This window comes from Dendrobates tinctorius, unplaced genomic scaffold, assembly GCF_039654945.1.
Source record: "Dendrobates tinctorius isolate UK_male_01 unplaced genomic scaffold, ASM3965494v1 ptg000018l, whole genome shotgun sequence".
Lineage (NCBI taxonomy): Eukaryota > Metazoa > Chordata > Amphibia > Anura > Dendrobatidae > Dendrobates > Dendrobates tinctorius.
This window is the reverse complement of record NW_027361686.1, coordinates 7,669,219-7,691,019: the sequence shown is the minus strand read 5'-3', so window position 1 is coordinate 7,691,019 and position 21,801 is coordinate 7,669,219.

The window sequence follows — 21,801 nt, the reverse complement described above, 5'->3', positions numbered from 1 at the left end:
GAAAGGGTACCGTATCCCCAGAAAACATGTATGGATAGCGTACACATTCAAAATATATGTCTATACATCAGGAGGCAGGCTCAGACGGTGTTAGGCCCAGTATGGCTTGCACGTGATTGCACAAAGGTTAGAAAGGGTACCGTATCCCCGGATAACATGTATGGATAGCGTACACATTCAAAATATATGTCTATACATCAGGAGGCAGGCTCAGATGGTGTTAGGCCCAGTATGGATTGCACGTGATTGCACAAAGGTTAGAAACGGTACCGTATCCCCGGATAACATGCATGGATAGCGTACACATTCAAAATATATGTCTATACATCAGGAGGCAGGCTCAGACGGTGTTAGGCCCAGTATGGATTGCACATGATTGCACAAAGGTTAGAAAGGGTACTGTATCCCCAGATAACATGTATGGATAGCGTACACATTCAAAATATATGTCTATACATCAGGAGGCAGGCTCAGACGGTGTTAGGCCCAGTATGGATTGCACGTGATTGCACAAAGGTTAGAAAGGGTACCGTATCCCCGGATAACATGTATGGATAGCGTACACATTCAAAATATATGTCTAGACATCAGGAGGCAGGCTCAAACGGTGTCAGGCACAGTATGGATTTAACGGCCCAGACTACACAGCGGAGGAGCAGGGAGAGGTAAAGATTGCAAATGCTGGGGCCCTGACCAAGCAAGGGGGGCCCAGTCGTGGGCGTCGGTACTGGCACTGGGCCCCTCATAGTACGGCGGTGTGTCTGACGGCGGGTGTGCACCACCACCGTCAGAGACACTTGATTGCACTATGAGGGATCCTGTGCCAGTGCCCGCGCCCAAGAGTCGGCCTACCCACCTGTCCAGGGCAACGGCACTCGCACGGTGTCGTGCGCTAGGTGGTGACCCCGGCCATGGGGGGGGAGGCAGCACAGTTAGGGAGTTTTAGAAAGTGGCATATGTTGATGTTGGACGTTCAGCTGATGCAAAAGGTGAAATAGGTCAAGTCCCAGGAAGAGGTGGACCAAAGCAAGCCATTTTTCTGTCACCCTATGTGTCATCAGGGGAAGGTGGGACAAAATCCTTGGAAACCCATGCGTGGTTCATTTTAATGAAGGTTAGATCATCCACATTTTGGGTTGACAGACGGGTCCTTTTTTCTGTCAGGATTGATCCAGCTGCACTGAAGACTCTTTCCGATAGCACACTTGCAGCTGGACAAGCGAGCTCCTGTAAGGCATATTGTGCCAATTCAGGCCAGGTGTCCAGTTTAGCGGCCCAATAGTCAAAGGGGAATGACCTGTGTGGGAGAAGATCGATATGGGAGGAAAAGTATTTTGTAACCATAGTTGACAACTGCTGTCTCCTGTCACTTTCCATCGATGCAGTATTACCAGTTGTGTGAGCGGTACTTGAAAAATCAGTCCACAACATTGTCATGAAACCCCTGTCTCCAACGCCACTTCTGCTGTGTGCACCACGAACACCTCTGGCAAGCTGCCCCCGGCCCGTACGGCTCGTGTGAGAACCATCACCGCTGCTGTGTGCTGGGAATGCCTCAAGCAACCGATTTACCAGAGTTGCTTGTTTATTAGCCAATATTAGGTCAAGGTTCTCCTGTGGCATGATGTTTTGTAATTTGCCTTTATAGCGTGGATCCAGGATGCTGGCCAACCAGTAGTCGTCATCGTTCATCATTTTGGCAATGCGGGGGTCCCTTTTTAGGATCAGCAAGGCATAATCTGACATGTGGGCCAATGTTCCCGGTGTCAATGATGCACTGCGAGTGCTGGTTGGAGGAGCACTTTCTGGCAAATCCACATCCCTCCAGTCACGCACAAACCCTGTACCAGACCTTGCCACGCCAACATTTTCACTTGCCCCACGAGATGCATCCTCCTCCCCTAAGTAATCATCCCCATCATCCTCCTCCTCCTCTTCTTCCTCCACCTCGTCCAGGAGAGGTCCCTGAGCAGACAATGGCTGAATGTCATCAAGGATTCCCTCCTCCTCTTCCTCCTCATCAACATTGGCTGCAGAAGCCTGCTCCTTAAGGTGCGTCAAAGTTTGCATGAGCAGACGCATAAGTGGGATGCTCATGCTTAGGATGGCGTCGTCTGCGCTTACCAGCTGTGTGCATTCCTCAAAATACTGAAGGACTTTACAGAGGTCTTTCAGCTTCGACCACTGCACACCTGTCAACTCCATGTCTGCTCTCAAAGTGCCTGGCCGTGTATCCTCCCACAAATGCATTATGGCCTGCCTCTGCTCGCACAGCCGCTCCACCATGTGCAGGGTGGAGTTCCACCTTGTTGCAATGTCGATAATGAGGCGGTGGTTGGGAAGGTGGAGCAATCGCTGCAGCTTCTGCATACGAACGGAGTGTACAGGTGACCGGCGGATGTGCGCGCACAGTCTTCGCACCTTCTGGAGCAGGGCTGTTAACTCCGGATAATTTTTGAGGAAGCACTGCACCACCAGGTTCAAGGTGTGAGCCAAGCAAGGTATGTGGCTGAGTTTTGAAAGGGCTATGGCTGCCACAAAATTACGGCCGTTATCACTAACTACCTTGCCTGCCTCAAGATGTACACTGCCCAGCCATGACTCAGTTTGTCGCTTCAAGTACTCGGCCAGCACCTCGGCGGTGTGTCTGTCGCCCAAACACATCATCTGCAACACAGCCTGCTGACGCTTTCCACTAGCTGCTCGATAGGGGGACACCTCGTGTGCAACAGTGGCAGCTGCAGATGGAGTGCTCGTACGACTGCGCTCTGTGGACGAGCTTTCGCTTCTGGAGGAGGAGGAGGAGGGTCGAACGCCTACAGCCAACTGTTTCCTATACCATGGGCTAGGCAGCACTGTCCCACCACCGCTGTCCCCTGTGGACCCTGCATCCACCACATTAACCCAGTGCGCAGTGATGGACACGTAACGGCCCTGGCCATGCCGACTGGACCATGCATCAGTTGTGAGGTGCACCTTTCCGCTCACTGACTGCTTGAGTGCATGGACAATGCGGTCTTTCACATGATGGTGGAGGGCTGGGATGGCTTTGCGAGAGAAGAAGTGGTGACTGGGTAGGTCATAGCGTGGTACTGCATAGGCCATGAGTTTGCAGAAAGCTGCGCTTTCCACCAACCGAAAGGGCATCATCTCAAACGAGATTAGTTTGGCAATGTGGGCGTTCAAACCCAGTGTACGTGGATGAGAGACTGAGTACTTTCTTGACCTACTCATAGTGTCTGGGAGGGTGAGCTGGACTTGAGAGCTGCATATGGTGGAAGTAGCGGTGGACAGGGCGGACTGAGAGAGGGTTGATGATGGTGATGGAGTTGGTGTTCTTCCTGATGGCCTAGAATCAGTCTTTCTTTGATATAACAGTGGGATTCCCTGACTGCTGTGGCCTTGCAACGACACCTCAACATTTGCTGCTGTGCTAACCGGTGGGCTTACAGTGGGGGAAACAATGTAGCGTTGCTGACTACCTTCGTTGTGATCAGTTGCACATGTGGCACTTGAGGTTTGGTGTTGTGTCCACGCTTGCAAGTGCATGGTGTTTAAATGTCTAAGCATGCAACTGGTATTCAAATTTTTCAGATTTTTCCCTCGGCTAAAGGTCTTTGCGCACTTACAGATAACCTTGGCCTGATCATGAGGATTTTGTTCAAAAAAGTGCCACACTGCACTCTTCCTACTTTGGCAGACATTTTGCGGCCTAGCACGCTGTGATGTTTTGACCCTCTGGACAAGCTGTCCAGCAACTCTTTTGATTTTTGGAACCTGTCTTTGGAGAGCTCCGGGCCTGCCAGATAACAGCTGTTGCGATGTCGATGTCTGCTGTGGATGCTCCTCATCTGAGCTATTGTAAGCAGCACCCTCTTCCCCCAATGGATGCCAATCTGGGTCAACAACTGGGTCATCCATCACCTCCTCTTCAATGTCATGTGCACCTTCCTCTGTGTCACCGTGTATGGTGGTATAGTGTGCGGGAAGGGGCACCTGAGTCTCATCAGGGTCAGAATCTGGCTCTGTACACTGCGAGGACAATGTAGTGCTCTGAGTGAATGTACCAGCAGAATCATCCATCAGCGGCTGTGCATCAGTGCACTCCATGTCAGATTCATCTTGGCCTGGGTAATTCACCATTTGACTTGATAATCCAGGCATGGTATGTGAAAACAGATCCATGGAGTAATCAGTAGTATGGCCTGCGTCATCCTTCAATCTTGGTTGGGGTGAAAGACACAAGGAAAGGTGTGGTTCATGAACATGAGCCTCCAATGACGACTCAGTGCTTTTACTTTTTACAACTGAAGAAGAGGAGGCGATAGAGCTGGAGGCTGAGTCAGCAATGTAAGACAAAACTTTTTCCTGATGCTCTGGCTTTAAAAGCGGTTTGCCAACTCCTAGAAAACTAAGCCTTCGAAGCCTTATGGAGCCAGACGATGATGCAGGCTCAACACCTCCTGCATTCGGTCCTATTTTGCTCTTGCCACTACCATCAGATCCACCACCAACACCATCATTACCAGCTGCCAACCCCCGCCCAATTCCACGGCCTCTTCCACCAGCCTTCCTCATTTTTGGTAGAAATGTAGCTAAAATCCAACAAACTATATAGTAATGTAAAACAAGGTACAAGGTGTCTATAGGACAGGGGAGATTTTGAATTTCTGCTCACACTAGTGGACACTGGACACTTTTGGATTGTGTGAGGCCCACTGAATATCTGAGCGCTATGTCACAGGCTCGATGGCACAGCTGTGACCAAAGTGACTAGAGGATAAGTGAGATTTTGAATTTATGCAGACACTGGACACTTTTGGATTGTGTGAGGCCCACTGAATATCTGAGCGCTATGTCACAGGCTCGATGGCACAGCTGTGACCAAAGTGACTAGAGGATAAGTGAGATTTTGAATTTCTGCAGACACTGGACACTTTTGGATTGTGTGAGGCCCACTGAATATCTGAGCGCTATGTCACAGGCTCGATGGCACAGCTGTGACCAAAGTGACTAGAGGATAAGTGAGATTTTGAATTTCTGCAGACACTGTACACTTTTGGATTGTGTGAGGCCCACTGAATATCTGAGCGCTATGTCACAGGCTCGATGGCACAGCTGTGACCAAAGTGACTAGAGGATAAGTGAGATTTTGAATTTCTGCAGACACTGGACACTTTTGGATTGTGTGAGGCCCACTGAATATCTGAGCGCTATGTCACAGGCTCGATGGCACAGCTGTGACCAAAGTGACTAGAGGATAAGGGAGATTTTGAATTTCTGCAGACACTTGTGGACACTGGACACTTTTGGATTGTGTGAGGCCCACTGAATATCTGAGCGCTATGTCACAGGCTCGATGGCACAGCTGTGACCAAAGTGACTAGAGGATAAGGGAGATTTTGAATTTCTGCAGACACTTGTGGACACTGGACACTTTTGGATTGTGTGAGGCCCACTGAATATCACAGCGCTATGTCACAGGCAGAAATTGGCTAGTGTATCACAAACTACAAGGTGTATGTAGAATTGGGCAGAGTAGGAATCTCCCTAGAGTGCAAGTCTGTAAGAACGGAACATGTCCTCGACTTATTCTCACAGAGTGACACAGATAGCTTCACTGTGGCTGTGATAACAGCCGTTACACGGTACTGTGTGAGGAGCGTACACCGCTGTATGGTGTGAAAAAATGCACGCTCAGTACCTCAGCAGGACAAAAAAAAAAATTGGGATTGCTTTTAAAAAAGCAGTTTGCAGCTCAGTACCTCAGCAGGACAAAAAAAAAAAATTGTGATTGCTTTTAAAAAAGCAGTTTGCAGAGCAGTGGGTAAACAGCAATGCAGCTGTCAGGAAGCCTTAGAAGGCAGCCCAACAACCAACACCACTGATACACCACAATATAGCCTCCCCTTGCACTGCACACACAGTGACTGGTGTGTTGTACAGGCACAATCGCTAGCAGCAGAAGCAGTTTTTTTTTCTTCTTCCCTGCCTAACGCTCTCCCTACAGAATCAGCAGCAACCTCTCCCTATGCTAAGATCGGCAGAAGTAAGATGGCGGTCGTCGTGCACGCCCTTTTATACCCCCTGTGACGCCCACCAAAGCAAGCCAATCACTTGCATGCCCTTCTGAAAGATGGTGGTGACCCGTGCCTATGTCATCACGTTGCCCACAGTGTCCGTGGATCCTGATTGGCTGAAAAAGAGCGCAAAACAAACTTTTGAAACGCGACTTTGGCGCGTAAGTCACTGACCTCGTGGCCGACCTCATCCTAGGGTCGGGTTTCGTTTCATGAAACCCCACTTTGCCAAAAGTCGGGGACTTTTGAAATTTTTCGACCCGTTTCGCTCAACTCTAGTGAACACTCCTTGTAGGGTGTCCATCTGCTGGATTGAGTGTAGTGAAAGACCTGTCGGTCCTTATTAGACTATATCTACTGTGGTGAAATTTTTTCCCTTTGTTGGTGTCTGCCAAAAATTTTTGGAAATGTGAACACTCGTTGAGTGTCCATCTGCTGGATTGGGTGTAGTGGAAGACTTGTCAGTCCCTATTAAGTTATTTATACTGTGGTGAAATTGATGCCACTTCTTTGGTGTAAGGCTATCATTTCTTTAAATATGAACATGCCTAGTTGGTTGTCCATCTGCTGCATTGGATGCAGTGGAAGAAATGTCGGTCCCTATTATATTATTTCTACTGTGGTGAAATTGATGCCACTTCTGTGGTGTAAGGCCCTCATTTCTTTAAATATGAACACTCCTTAGGCTGGGGTCACACTGTGTTAATGCAGTCCGTTTAACGGATTGCGCTACACCACGGCATAACGCGATGTAACACAATCCGTTAATGCTGCCATTAACCCCCATTATCGGGCGCATTGCCAACGCATGCCATAATCGGGATGTGCCGTCATTCTGTGACGGACCCTCGGACGCAGGCTGCAGCGCCTGAGGGTCCGTCACCGCTAGTGCAGATGCTTCTCGCTATGTGTTGAACTGACTGCATTAACGCAGTATGAACCTGGCCTTAAAGGGTTTCCATCTGCTGGATTGGGTGTTGTGAAATACCTGTCGGTCCCTATTAGACTATTTCTACTGTGGTGAAATTGATGCAACTTTGGTGGTGTCTGCCAATAATTTTTGGAAATATGAACACACCTTGCAGGGTGTCCATCTGTTGAATAGTGTGTAGTGGAAGACCCTATCAGTCTCAATCTACTGTGGTGAAGCAAGTGCTGTGGTGTAAAGCCCTTATTTCTTAAATGTGAACACTCCTTGTAGGGTGTCCATCTGCTGGATTGGGTGTAAAGAAAAACTTGTCGGATGCTATTATACTATTTCTACTGTGGTGAAATTGATGCCACTTCTGTGGTGTAAGGCCTTAATTTCTTTAAATGTGAACACTCCTTGTAGGGTGTCCATCTGCTGGATTGAGCCTAGTGAAAGACTTGTCAGTCCCTATTAGACTATTTCTACTGTAGTGAAATTGATGCCATTTTGGTGGTGTCTGTAGATAATTTTGGGAAATGTGAACACTCATGGTTGAGTGTCCATCTGCTGGATTGGGTGTAGAGAATGCCCTTTTGGGCCCTAATATACTATTTCTACTGAGGTAAAATTGATGTCACTTCTGTGCTGCAAGGCTCTCATTTCTTTTAATGTTAACACTCCATGTAGGGTGTCCATGTGCTGGCTTGGTTGTAGAGAAAGACCCGTCTGTCCCTATTATACTATTTCTACTGTGGTGAAATTGATGCCACTTTGGTGGTGTATGTCAATAATTTTTGGAAATTTGAACACTCCTGGTTGGGTGTTTATCTGTTGGATTGGGTGTAGTGGAAGTCCTGTCTGCCCCTATTATACTATTTCTACTCTTGTGAAATTGATGCCAGTTCTGTGGTGTAAGACCCTCATTTCTTTGAATGTGAGCACTCCTTGTAGAGTGTCCATTTGCTGGATTCGGTGTAGTGAAATACCTTTCGGTCCCTATTATACTATTTCTACTGTGGTGAAAGTGATGCCACTTTGGTGGTGTCCACTAATAATTTTTGGAAATGTGAACACTAATGATTGAGTGTTCATCCGCTGGATTGGGGGTACAGAAAGTCATGTCGGTCCCTATATGTTTTCTACTATGGTGAAATTGATGCCCCTTTGGTGATGTTGCTTAGTTTTGGAAATGTGAACAATGTTGGTTGGGTGTCCATCTGTTGGACTGGATGTAGTGGAAGACCTCTCGGTCCCTTTTATATTATTTCTACTGTGGTGAAATTGATGCCACTTTGGAGGTGTCTGTCAATAATTTTTGGAGATTTGAACACTCCTGGTTGGGTGTTTATCTGTTGGATTGGGTGTAGGGGAAGACCTGTCAGCCCCTGTTATACTATTTCTACTGAGGTAAAATTGATGTCACTTCTGTGCTGCAAGGCTCTCATTTCTTTTAATGTTAACACTCCATGTAGGGTGTCCATGTGCTGGCTTGGTTGTAGAGAAAGACCCGTCTGTCCCTATTATACTATTTCTACTGTGGTGAAATTGATGCCACTTTGGTGGTGTATGTCAATAATTTTTGGAAATTTGAACACTCCTGGTTGGGTGTTTATCTGTTGGATTGGGTGTAGTGGAAGTCCTGTCTGCCCCTATTATACTATTTCTACTGAGGTGAAATTGATGCCAGTTCTGTGATGTAAGATCCTCATTTCTATAAATGTGAACACTTCTTGTTGGGTGTCCATCTGCTGCATTGGATGTAGTGGAAAAACTGTCAAACCCTATTATACTGTTTCTACTGTGGTAAAATTGATGCCACATATGTGGTGTAAGGCCCTCAGTTATTTAAATGTGAACACTCCATGTATGGTGTCCATATGCTGGATTGAGTGTAGTGAAAGACCTGTCTGTCCCTATTATACTATTTCTACTCTGGTGAAATTGATACCAGTTCTGTGGTATAAGGCCCTCATTTCTTTAAATGTGAATACTCCTTGTAGGATGTCCATTAGCTGGACTGGGTGTAGTGAAAAACCTGTCAGTCTCTATTAGACTATTTCTACTGTAATGAAATTGATGCCACTTTGGTGGTGTCTGCCAAAAATTTTTGGAAATGTGAACACTAATGGTTGAGTGTTCATCTGCTGGATTGGGGGTACAGAAAGTCATGTCAGTCTCTATATGTTTTCTATTATGGTGAAATTGATGCTACTTTGGTTGTGTCTGCCAATAATTTTTGTACATGTGAAATCTCATGGTTGAGTGTCCATCTGCTGGATTGGGTGTACTGGAATACCTGTCGGTCCCTATTATACTATTTCTACTCTTGTGAAATTGATGCCAGTTCTGTGGTGTAAGACCCTCATTTCTTTGAATGTGAGCACTCCTTGTAGAGTGTCCATTTGCTGGATTCGGTCTAGTGAAATACCTTTCGGTCCCTATTATACTATTTCTACTGTGGTGAAAGTGATGCCACTTTGGTGGTGTCCACTAATAATTTTTGGAAATGTGAACACTAATGATTGAGTGTTCATCCGCTGGATTGGGGGTACAGAAAGTCATGTCAGTCCCTATATGTTTTCTACTATGGTGAAATTGATGCCCCTTTGGTGATGTTGCTAAGTTTTGGAAATGTGAACAATGTTGGTTGGGTGTCCATCTGTTGGACTGGATGTAGTGGAAGAACTCTCGGTCCCTTTTATATTATTTCTACTGTGGTGAAATTGATGCCACTTTGGTGGTGTCTGTCAATAATTTTTGGAGATTTGAACACTCCTGGTTGGGTGTTTATCTGTTGGATTGGGTGTAGGGGAAGACCTGTCATCCCCTGTTATACTGTTTCTACTGTGATGAAATTGATGCCAGTTCTGTTGTGTAAGATCCTCATTTCTTTAAATGTGAACACACTTCTTGTTGGGTGTCCATCTGCTGCATTGGTTATAGTGGAAGAACTGTTGGTCCCTATCATACTGTTTCTACTGTGGTGAAATTGATGCCACTTCTGTGGTGTATGGCCCTCATTTCTTTAAATGTGAACACTCCTTGTAGGGTGTCCATCTGCTGTGTTGAGTGTAGTGAAAGACCTGTCAGTCCATATTAGACTATTTCTACTGTGGTGAAATTGGTGTCACTTTGGTTGTGTCTGCCACTATTCTTTGGAAATGTGAATACTCTTGGTTGAGTGTGCATCTGCTGGATTGTGTGTAGAGAAAGACCTGTCAGTACCTATTATACTATTTCTACTGTAGTAAAATTGATGCCACTTCTGTAGTGTAATGCCCTCATTTCTTTAAATGTCAACACTCCTTGTAGGGTGTCCATCTGCTGGACTGGGTGTAGTGAAAAACCTGTCGGTCTTTATTAGACTATTTCTACTGTGGTGAAATTGATGCCAATTTAGTGGTGTCTGCCAATATTTTTTTTTGGAAGTATGAACACTCCTGGTTGCTTGTCCATCTGCAGGATTGGGTGTAGAGAAAGACCTGTCATTCCCTATTATACTATTTCTTTATATGTGAAAACTTCTTGTTGGGTGTCCATCTGCTGAACTGGGAGTAGTGGAAGAACTGTCAGTCCCTACTAACCTATTTCTACTGTGGTAAAATTGATGCCACTTTGGTGGTGTTTGCCAATATTTTTGGAAATATGAACACTCATGGTTGAGTGTTCATCTGCTGGATTGGGTGCAGAGAAAGACCTGTCAGTCCCCATTATGCTATTTCTACTGTGGGAGAGAGGGTCCCCGTCGAGTGTCTGGGTCGGAACCAATGGGGAAGTCACCTTGGTTCCGGGGGAAACTGTTTCCGGGGGACAGAGTTCAGGGACGGACCGTGGAGACTGACAGGTGGACTGGGGGAAGAGCCAATATAAAAGGGGTGGGGAACACAAGTCACAGTGAGTCAGCAGAGCGAGACAGAAGGAGCAGGAGATCGTGGGAGCGACTGAGAGCCAGAGCGATTCACCAGAGCCAGGAAGGAGGCCAGAGACAGGAAAGATACTTCCCCTGGACATCAGTGGGACGGCACCGAGACGACCGTCCGAGAACCGCTGCCCCGCATCGACCAGCGGCCGTCGCCGCCTCGCTCCTGCCCGCGGCTTGCCCGCGGACACCAGCGGCCGCTGCCGCCTCGCTCCAGCCCAAGGCTGTGGCCTGTCTCCCGCCGTTCGCAGCTGCTCTGCCCTCACCCGTGGTCGTGGCAAGTCTAGTGCCGTCAGCGGCAACAACTGTCCCGCTCCGATCCGCGGCAGGGGTCGAGCCTCTGCTTGCTGCGGATTCCCCGTTGCAGCTGCTAGCTGAACAGGTGGCCTGCCACTTGCCATCCCGCACTGCTACCGCTTACCCCAGCCCGGGGGCCGTGGCCCACTCATCCAAGGACTCCTCCGGGGCCGGAGGTGCCCCAGTGTCACAGGAGTGTGGGAACGCTCGAAGACTACGTTGACTCTTCAGCAGCTGGGCCCAGCGGATGCTCCGCCGAAGAACCACCGTCCAGGACACCGAGGGATGTCAGGACAGCTAAGTTGACTATATAGTTAAGGACCCGTAGTTGTCCATACCGCGGCCCTATAGTGACCGGCTTTTGCCGGATGTAGTCGTGTTCTACTTTGGCTGTGTTTGTTTGTATTGAGCCCCTGTGAGGGCAACCCTTGTTACCCCTTTTGCTGGTCAGGCTGTGACTGAGGATAGTTACCTCTAGGCCTATAAACGTTATTATAAAAAGCACCAAACCGTCTCGCGACTCATCACTGCATCCTACGTACCTGCAAGTACCACATTTGGCGTAGTCGGCAGGATGCAGCCTCCGAGCGCGGACAACGAGGGCCCCCGGCCCAGCATTTCTTTGGGGGCTGTGCTAAGCAATCTGCCCAGGTTCTCCGGCAGCAATTCTATGCTGTGGAACTGGATGGAGCGAATGCGTGGGTTATTTAGGATGCATCCGCTTACCCTTGACCTAGAGGCAGAAGTGGCTCTGATGGCGTTGGATGGGGAAGCCCAGGATACCGTAATGTTGAGGCCCCGGGGGCAGCGAAACACCTTCGTCAGGGTGTTACAGATCTTAGAAGAGACCTATGGGGACCTGACCGATGTGGGGGAACTGAGAACCCAGATGTTTGGACGCATGCAGAAAGAGGGGGAAACAGTGACCCAGTATATGAATGTTTTGCAGGAACTGTTTTTAGCCATTGAAAGGAAGGATGGAGTCGGCGTGGGGAACGTGGACAAAACATTACGTGACCTGTTAGTGACCGGGTTACGAGACATCCTGACAAGACAGGCTTTGCGGGAGCGGGTGCGAGTGGACCCACATCTGACCTTTTCAGAAATAGGGAACGAGGCACGGGTTCGGGAACAGGAGCAGGAGGTGACGGTCCCCGTGGGGATGGCTCGGAGTATCGAAGCATCCGTAAGTGCCCTGAGCGAAGCCCACTGGGTACAAGAGGTGAAGCAAGAGATACAGAGTATTGAAGGTGAACGGGCCGAAGCAAAGAAAGCAGCCACAAGGAGTCGGTCAGGGCCGGGTAAAGGAGGCATGAACCATCGCGGCCCTCATCCAAGTCGGTCCCCACGACCATTCGCCTGTTACAATTGTGGAGAATTGGGACACTCCGCCCGAGAGTACCCATGTTCCAGGGGAAACCCGACCCGCTGGCCAAGAAGAGCAGAGGACCCTGAGATGTGGAGACGCCACCCGGAGCCCACCACACGGGGTGGAGGAAGTCACGAAGACCTGGTGCGTGCGGTGCCAAGTGGTATGGGCAGAGATCGAAGGCCGTGCCGTGCGATGCATAGTAGATATGGGATCGCAAGTAACGACCATGCCAGACTTATTTTTGGCAGCATTTTCCCGAAGCAGTGAGACCTCAGTGGGGGACCGTGATAAAGTTGGTAGCCGCCAACCAGCTACCAGTTCCTGTCGTCGGAGTAGCCTGGATGCAGATTTCGATAAGCGGCAAATCACTCGGCCGCCGGGGAGTGGTCCTGACCCAGGGAGACACAAACAGCAAACATCCGGTTACTCTGGGTATGATCATACTATGAGAGTTCGGCAACCTCCTCCTCAATGAGCCCACACAAGAGACTCTGAGCCACTGGGGTTCTCGCACGGCCCAAGGGCAGGTCTTCCAGCGGTTGGTGCGGGAGGCGTGAGTGCTCCAGGAGTGCCAGGAGGGTGAAGCGCTGGGCAAAGTCAACGCGCCGCCGGCTCCCCCGCTCGTGCTTCCTCCAGGGCAGACGGTGGTGGCCCTGCTGATCTGCACCCCGATGCCACTGGGGTGAAATTGATGCCACTTTGGTGGTGTATGTCAATAATTTTTGGAAATTTGAACACTCCTGGTTGGGTGTTTATCTGTTGGATTGGGTGTAGTGGAAGTCCTGTCTGCCCCTATTATACTATTTCTACTCTTGTGAAATTGATGCCAGTTCTGTGGTGTAAGACCCTCATTTCTTTGAATGTGAGCACTCCTTGTAGAGTGTCCATTTGCTGGATTCGGTGTAGTGAAATACCTTTCGGTCCCTATTATACTATTTCTACTGTGGTGAAAGTGATGCCACTTTGGTGGTGTCCACTAATAATTTTTGGAAATGTGAACACTAATGATTGAGTGTTCATCCGCTGGATTGGGGGTACAGAAAGTCATGTCGGTCCCTATATGTTTTCTACTATGGTGAAATTGATGCCCCTTTGGTGATGTTGCTTAGTTTTGGAAATGTGAACAATGTTGGTTGGGTGTCCATCTGTTGGACTGGATGTAGTGGAAGACCTCTCGGTCCCTTTTATATTATTTCTACTGTGGTGAAATTGATGCCACTTTGGAGGTGTCTGTCAATAATTTTTGGAGATTTGAACACTCCTGGTTGGGTGTTTATCTGTTGGATTGGGTGTAGGGGAAGACCTGTCAGCCCCTGTTATACTATTTCTACTGAGGTAAAATTGATGTCACTTCTGTGCTGCAAGGCTCTCATTTCTTTTAATGTTAACACTCCATGTAGGGTGTCCATGTGCTGGCTTGGTTGTAGAGAAAGACCCGTCTGTCCCTATTATACTATTTCTACTGTGGTGAAATTGATGCCACTTTGGTGGTGTATGTCAATAATTTTTGGAAATTTGAACACTCCTTGTTGGGTGTTTATCTGTTGGATTGGGTGTAGTGGAAGTCCTGTCTGCCCCTATTATACTATTTCTACTGAGGTGAAATTGATGCCAGTTCTGTGATGTAAGATCCTCATTTCTATAAATGTGAACACTTCTTGTTGGGTGTCCATCTGCTGCATTGGATGTAGTGGAAAAACTGTCAAACCCTATTATACTGTTTCTACTGTGGTAAAATTGATGCCACATATGTGGTGTAAGGCCCTCAGTTATTTAAATGTGAACACTCCATGTATGGTGTCCATATGCTGGATTGAGTGTAGTGAAAGACCTGTCTGTCCCTATTATACTATTTCTACTCTGGTGAAATTGATACCAGTTCTGTGGTATAAGGCCCTCATTTCTTTAAATGTGAATACTCCTTGTAGGATGTCCATTAGCTGGACTGGGTGTAGTGAAAAACCTGTCAGTCTCTATTAGACTATTTCTACTGTAATGAAATTGATGCCACTTTGGTGGTGTCTGCCAAAAATTTTTGGAAATGTGAACACTAATGGTTGAGTGTTCATCTGCTGGATTGGGGGTACAGAAAGTCATGTCAGTCTCTATATGTTTTCTATTATGGTGAAATTGATGCTACTTTGGTTGTGTCTGCCAATAATTTTTGTACATGTGAAATCTCATGGTTGAGTGTCCATCTGCTGGATTGGGTGTACTGGAATACCTGTCGGTCCCTATTATACTATTTCTACTCTTGTGAAATTGATGCCAGTTCTGTGGTGTAAGACCCTCATTTCTTTGAATGTGAGCACTCCTTGTAGAGTGTCCATTTGCTGGATTCGGTCTAGTGAAATACCTTTCGGTCCCTATTATACTATTTCTACTGTGGTGAAAGTGATGCCACTTTGGTGGTGTCCACTAATAATTTTTGGAAATGTGAACACTAATGATTGAGTGTTCATCCGCTGGATTGGGGGTACAGAAAGTCATGTCAGTCCCTATATGTTTTCTACTATGGTGAAATTGATGCCCCTTTGGTGATGTTGCTAAGTTTTGGAAATGTGAACAATGTTGGTTGGGTGTCCATCTGTTGGACTGGATGTAGTGGAAGAACTCTCGGTCCCTTTTATATTATTTCTACTGTGGTGAAATTGATGCCACTTTGGTGGTGTCTGTCAATAATTTTTGGAGATTTGAACACTCCTGGTTGGGTGTTTATCTGTTGGATTGGGTGTAGGGGAAGACCTGTCATCCCCTGTTATACTGTTTCTACTGTGATGAAATTGATGCCAGTTCTGTTGTGTAAGATCCTCATTTCTTTAAATGTGAACACACTTCTTGTTGGGTGTCCATCTGCTGCATTGGTTATAGTGGAAGAACTGTTGGTCCCTATCATACTGTTTCTACTGTGGTGAAATTGATGCCACTTCTGTGGTGTATGGCCCTCATTTCTTTAAATGTGAACACTCCTTGTAGGGTGTCCATCTGCTGTGTTGAGTGTAGTGAAAGACCTGTCAGTCCATATTAGACTATTTCTACTGTGGTGAAATTGGTGTCACTTTGGTTGTGTCTGCCACTATTCTTTGGAAATGTGAATACTCTTGGTTGAGTGTGCATCTGCTGGATTGTGTGTAGAGAAAGACCTGTCAGTACCTATTATACTATTTCTACTGTAGTAAAATTGATGCCACTTCTGTAGTGTAATGCCCTCATTTCTTTAAATGTCAACACTCCTTGTAGGGTGTCCATCTGCTGGACTGGGTGTAGTGAAAAACCTGTCGGTCTTTATTAGACTATTTCTACTGTGGTGAAATTGATGCCAATTTAGTGGTGTCTGCCAATATTTTTTTTTGGAAGTATGAACACTCCTGGTTGCTTGTCCATCTGCAGGATTGGGTGTAGAGAAAGACCTGTCATTCCCTATTATACTATTTCTTTATATGTGAAAACTTCTTGTTGGGTGTCCATCTGCTGAACTGGGAGTAGTGGAAGAACTGTCAGTCCCTACTAACCTATTTCTACTGTGGTAAAATTGATGCCACTTTGGTGGTGTTTGCCAATATTTTTGGAAATATGAACACTCATGGTTGAGTGTTCATCTGCTGGATTGGGTGCAGAGAAAGACCTGTCAGTCCCCATTATGCTATTTCTACTGTGGGAGAGAGGGTCCCCGTCGAGTGTCTGGGTCGGAACCAATGGGGAAGTCACCTTGGTTCCGGGGGAAACTGTTTCCGGGGGACAGAGTTCAGGGACGGACCGTGGAGACTGACAGGTGGACTGGGGGAAGAGCCAATATAAAAGGGGTGGGGAACACAAGTCACAGTGAGTCAGCAGAGCGAGACAGAAGGAGCAGGAGATCGTGGGAGCGACTGAGAGCCAGAGCGATTCACCAGAGCCAGGAAGGAGGCCAGAGACAGGAAAGATACTTCCCCTGGACATCAGTGGGACGGCACCGAGACGACCGTCCGAGAACCGCTGCCCCGCATCGACCAGCGGCCGTCGCCGCCTCGCTCCTGCCCGCGGCTTGCCCGCGGACACCAGCGGCCGCTGCCGCCTCGCTCCAGCCCAAGGCTGTGGCCTGTCTCCCGCCGTTCGCAGCTGCTCTGCCCTCACCCGTGGTCGTGGCAAGTCTAGTGCCGTCAGCGGCAACAACTGTCCCGCTCCGATCCGCGGCAGGGGTCGAGCCTCTGCTTGCTGCGGATTCCCCGTTGCAGCTGCTAGCTGAACAGGTGGCCTGCCACTTGCCATCCCGCACTGCTACCGCTTACCCCAGCCCGGGGGCCGTGGCCCACTCATCCAAGGACTCCTCCGGGGCCGGAGGTGCCCCAGTGTCACAGGAGTGTGGGAACGCTCGAAGACTACGTTGACTCTTCAGCAGCTGGGCCCAGCGGATGCTCCGCCGAAGAACCACCGTCCAGGACACCGAGGGATGTCAGGACAGCTAAGTTGACTATATAGTTAAGGACCCGTAGTTGTCCATACCGCGGCCCTATAGTGACCGGCTTTTGCCGGATGTAGTCGTGTTCTACTTTGGCTGTGTTTGTTTGTATTGAGCCCCTGTGAGGGCAACCCTTGTTACCCCTTTTGCTGGTCAGGCTGTGACTGAGGATAGTTACCTCTAGGCCTATAAACGTTATTATAAAAAGCACCAAACCGTCTCGCGACTCATCACTGCATCCTACGTACCTGCAAGTACCACATTTGGCGTAGTCGGCAGGATGCAGCCTCCGAGCGCGGACAACGAGGGCCCCCGGCCCAGCATTTCTTTGGGGGCTGTGCTAAGCAATCTGCCCAGGTTCTCCGGCAGCAATTCTATGCTGTGGAACTGGATGGAGCGAATGCGTGGGTTATTTAGGATGCATCCGCTTACCCTTGACCTAGAGGCAGAAGTGGCTCTGATGGCGTTGGATGGGGAAGCCCAGGATACCGTAATGTTGAGGCCCCGGGGGCAGCGAAACACCTTCGTCAGGGTGTTACAGATCTTAGAAGAGACCTATGGGGACCTGACCGATGTGGGGGAACTGAGAACCCAGATGTTTGGACGCATGCAGAAAGAGGGGGAAACAGTGACCCAGTATATGAATGTTTTGCAGGAACTGTTTTTAGCCATTGAAAGGAAGGATGGAGTCGGCGTGGGGAACGTGGACAAAACATTACGTGACCTGTTAGTGACCGGGTTACGAGACATCCTGACAAGACAGGCTTTGCGGGAGCGGGTGCGAGTGGACCCACATCTGACCTTTTCAGAAATAGGGAACGAGGCACGGGTTCGGGAACAGGAGCAGGAGGTGACGGTCCCCGTGGGGATGGCTCGGAGTATCGAAGCATCCGTAAGTGCCCTGAGCGAAGCCCACTGGGTACAAGAGGTGAAGCAAGAGATACAGAGTATTGAAGGTGAACGGGCCGAAGCAAAGAAAGCAGCCACAAGGAGTCGGTCAGGGCCGGGTAAAGGAGGCATGAACCATCGCGGCCCTCATCCAAGTCGGTCCCCACGACCATTCGCCTGTTACAATTGTGGAGAATTGGGACACTCCGCCCGAGAGTACCCATGTTCCAGGGGAAACCCGACCCGCTGGCCAAGAAGAGCAGAGGACCCTGAGATGTGGAGACGCCACCCGGAGCCCACCACACGGGGTGGAGGAAGTCACGAAGACCTGGTGCGTGCGGTGCCAAGTGGTATGGGCAGAGATCGAAGGCCGTGCCGTGCGATGCATAGTAGATATGGGATCGCAAGTAACGACCATGCCAGACTTATTTTTGGCAGCATTTTCCCGAAGCAGTGAGACCTCAGTGGGGGACCGTGATAAAGTTGGTAGCCGCCAACCAGCTACCAGTTCCTGTCGTCGGAGTAGCCTGGATGCAGATTTCGATAAGCGGCAAATCACTCGGCCGCCGGGGAGTGGTCCTGACCCAGGGAGACACAAACAGCAAACATCCGGTTACTCTGGGTATGATCATACTATGAGAGTTCGGCAACCTCCTCCTCAATGAGCCCACACAAGAGACTCTGAGCCACTGGGGTTCTCGCACGGCCCAAGGGCAGGTCTTCCAGCGGTTGGTGCGGGAGGCGTGAGTGCTCCAGGAGTGCCAGGAGGGTGAAGCGCTGGGCAAAGTCAACGCGCCGCCGGCTCCCCCGCTCGTGCTTCCTCCAGGGCAGACGGTGGTGGCCCTGCTGATCTGCACCCCGATGCCACTGGAGGGCATGGAGGTGCAGGTGGAACCATGCTAATCAGAGCGCCTGCACCCCGGCATACTGGTAGTCCTCTCCCTGGCCACGGTGCGGGAGGGAACCATCCTGGTGTGTTGTGTCAACCTGGAAGACCAAGATACTGTATTGCCTTGAAGCCCCGGGCCGAAATGGCCAAACTAGTAAGGCCTTTGGAGGACATGCTGCCGGACCCTGCGGTCCAGTTGAAGGTGCAGCCCGAAGATCCTTGGGCAGTGACGATATGGACCCTACAGACTGCCGTATCCTCAACCCAAGAGAAAGGTCGAGCCATCCTGGAGAGAATGTGGGCTGAACTTTCCGGCCTAGCGCCCACCCAACTTCTCCAGGTAGAGACACTTCTCGGACAATATTACAGTGTCTTCGCCAGTCATAAAGATGACTTTGGATGTACCACGGCCATCATGCATGGGATCCCCACGGCAGGAGCGGCCACCATACGGGAGCGATATCGGCAAATTCCACCGCAGCTATACCAGGAAGTGAAAACCCTATTGACTCAAATGCTTCGGAAGGGGGTCATACAAGAGAGCCAGTGCCCCTGGGCGGCCCCATTGTTCTGGTTCGAAAAAAAGATGGTACCCTGCGTTTTAGTGTGGATTACCGAAAGTTGAACACCTGCACCATCAAGGACTCGTATCCACTGCCCCGCATAGAAGAGTCTCTGTCAGACTTGGGGAACGCAACGTACTTCTCAACTCTAGACCTGGCCAGTGGGTAATTGCAGGTGCCGATGTCAGAGGAAGACAGAGCCAAGACGGCATTTATCCTTCCCATGGGACTGTTCGAGTTTAATCGGATGCAGTTCGGGCTGGCCAACGCCCCAGGAACCTTCCAGCGGTTGATGGAGCGGTGTCTGGGAGACATCAACTTTGAAGCCACGTTGATATACCTGGATGATATCATTATCTATTCCGCCACGTTCGAGGACCACCTGCGGCGGTTGGGGCAGGTGCTCAGCCGGATGCAGAAGTACGGGTTGAAGGTAAAGCCCCAGAAATGCCACCTGTTCCGCACCCAGATCGAATATCTGGGGCATACCGTCTCGGCGGAAGGTGTCAGGCCATCACTGGAAAAGGTTGCTGCCATCCAGGGGTGGCCTACCCCCAAGACGGTGTTAAGATTTCAAAGCTGCACTCTCGGAAGCCCCGGTATTGGCATATGCGGATTTCTTGCAACCGTTCATGCTGCATACCTGCATACCGACAGCAGCCTCCAGGGACTAGGAGCTGTGTTGTCACAGGTGCAGGACGGCCGAGAGAAAGTGATCGCCTATGGTGGCCGGTCGCTGCATGACTCCGAACGCAACCCAGACAATTACAGCCCCTTTAAGCTCGAGCTCCTTGCGGTAGTGTGGGCAATGACTGAGCGGTTCGCAGAGTATCTGGCGGGCTCCGAGGTGGTGGTGCGGATTGACAACAACCTACTAGCCCATTTGGAGAATGCCAAACTGGGGGCCCTGGAGCAGCGGTGGGTGGCTCGGATGGCCAAGTTCAACTACCAGATCATCTACAAAAGAGGGCTGAAAATGTGCACGCTGACGCACTCTCCAGAATCCAACACACCACCCCAGGGAGGAATCGAGACAACGAATTAGAAGGAGAAGAGACGCTGTTCGCCCTCACCACCACCGTGCTTACAGCCACCGCGCAAGAAGCGCCTCAGCCGGGACCCTTAGGGGGAATGCTGGAACAGCCGCGTGACAATTGGATCCACCAGCAGCAGGAAGATGGAGAAATTGGACTCCTGCGCCAATGGGTGGCCACCGGCGAATTGCCCACTGGCTCACAGAGACAGACTTTGACCCAGGATATGCTGCTGATGTTGCGCCAGTGGGAGAAACTAGTCATCAAAAGGGGACTTTTATATCGGAGAGCCGTGTCATGAACAACGTCTGCAACAGCATGGCAGGTGATCGTGCCCGGAACCCATCTCAGCCAACTGGCTCGGGAAGCCCACGAAAAGGGGGCTCACTTTGGTGCGCAAAAGACTTTGCAATGGTTGCAGCAGATAGTGTGCCTTCCACGCTTACACGCTGCTGTGGAAGAAGCTTGCCGAACCTGCCACCCGTGCGAGCTCGCTAAACCTCCCGCGCAACGAGCCCCGGTGCAGATAATTGTAACATCAGCTCCCATCGAGCTCCTCACTGTGCACTATCTGACCATAGGTCCTGCCTACCAGGGGTATGAGCACTGTCTCGTTATGGTGGATCATTTCACCAAGTTCGCCGTGGTCACCCCCACCCGAGACCAGACAGCGGAGTCGGCCGCCTATGCGATTTGTAAAAACTTTATACAAGTTTACGGCTGCCCGCAACGAATACATTCAGACCAAGGAGCATGCTTCCTAGGAAGAGTCATGGAAGAACTATATCATCTCTACGGTATCGATAAGACTCGGACTACACCATACCACCCGCAGGGAAACGGAGCCTGCGAACGATTCAATCGGACACTAATCCAAATGCTGCGTACCCTGGAGAGCGACCGAAAGGCCCGCTGGCCTGAATACATCCCTGAGCTGGTGTGGGTATATAATAACCGGGTGCACCGGGTGACTGGTTACACCCCCTACTCATTGCTGTTTGGGCAGGAAGGCAAAGGAATTACGGAAGTGGAGTTAAACACGGAGGAAACTCTACCCTGGACCAAAGTATCCTCGTGGGTCCGAAACCACCGGCACCGGCTGCAGACCTTCCACCGAATCGTCCATACAAAGCTCCAGGATCTAGAACACCCGGGGGGGGAGCGCTGCCCCCACCAATTGACTTCCAGGCTGGGGATCGGGTACTCGTACTAGATCACCGAGTGTTGCGCCGGATAAGCCCCGACGGGCCTGTGTATGAAATACAATCAGAAAGAGACGGTGCACCTCTCACTCATACTGCGCACTGAAATATGTTGCGCCCCTGGGCATCCACTGATCCCATGCGACCCGGGCAGATCACTCAGGTCCCCGACCCCCCGTCAACGATCTGGGACCTGGATGACGAAGAGG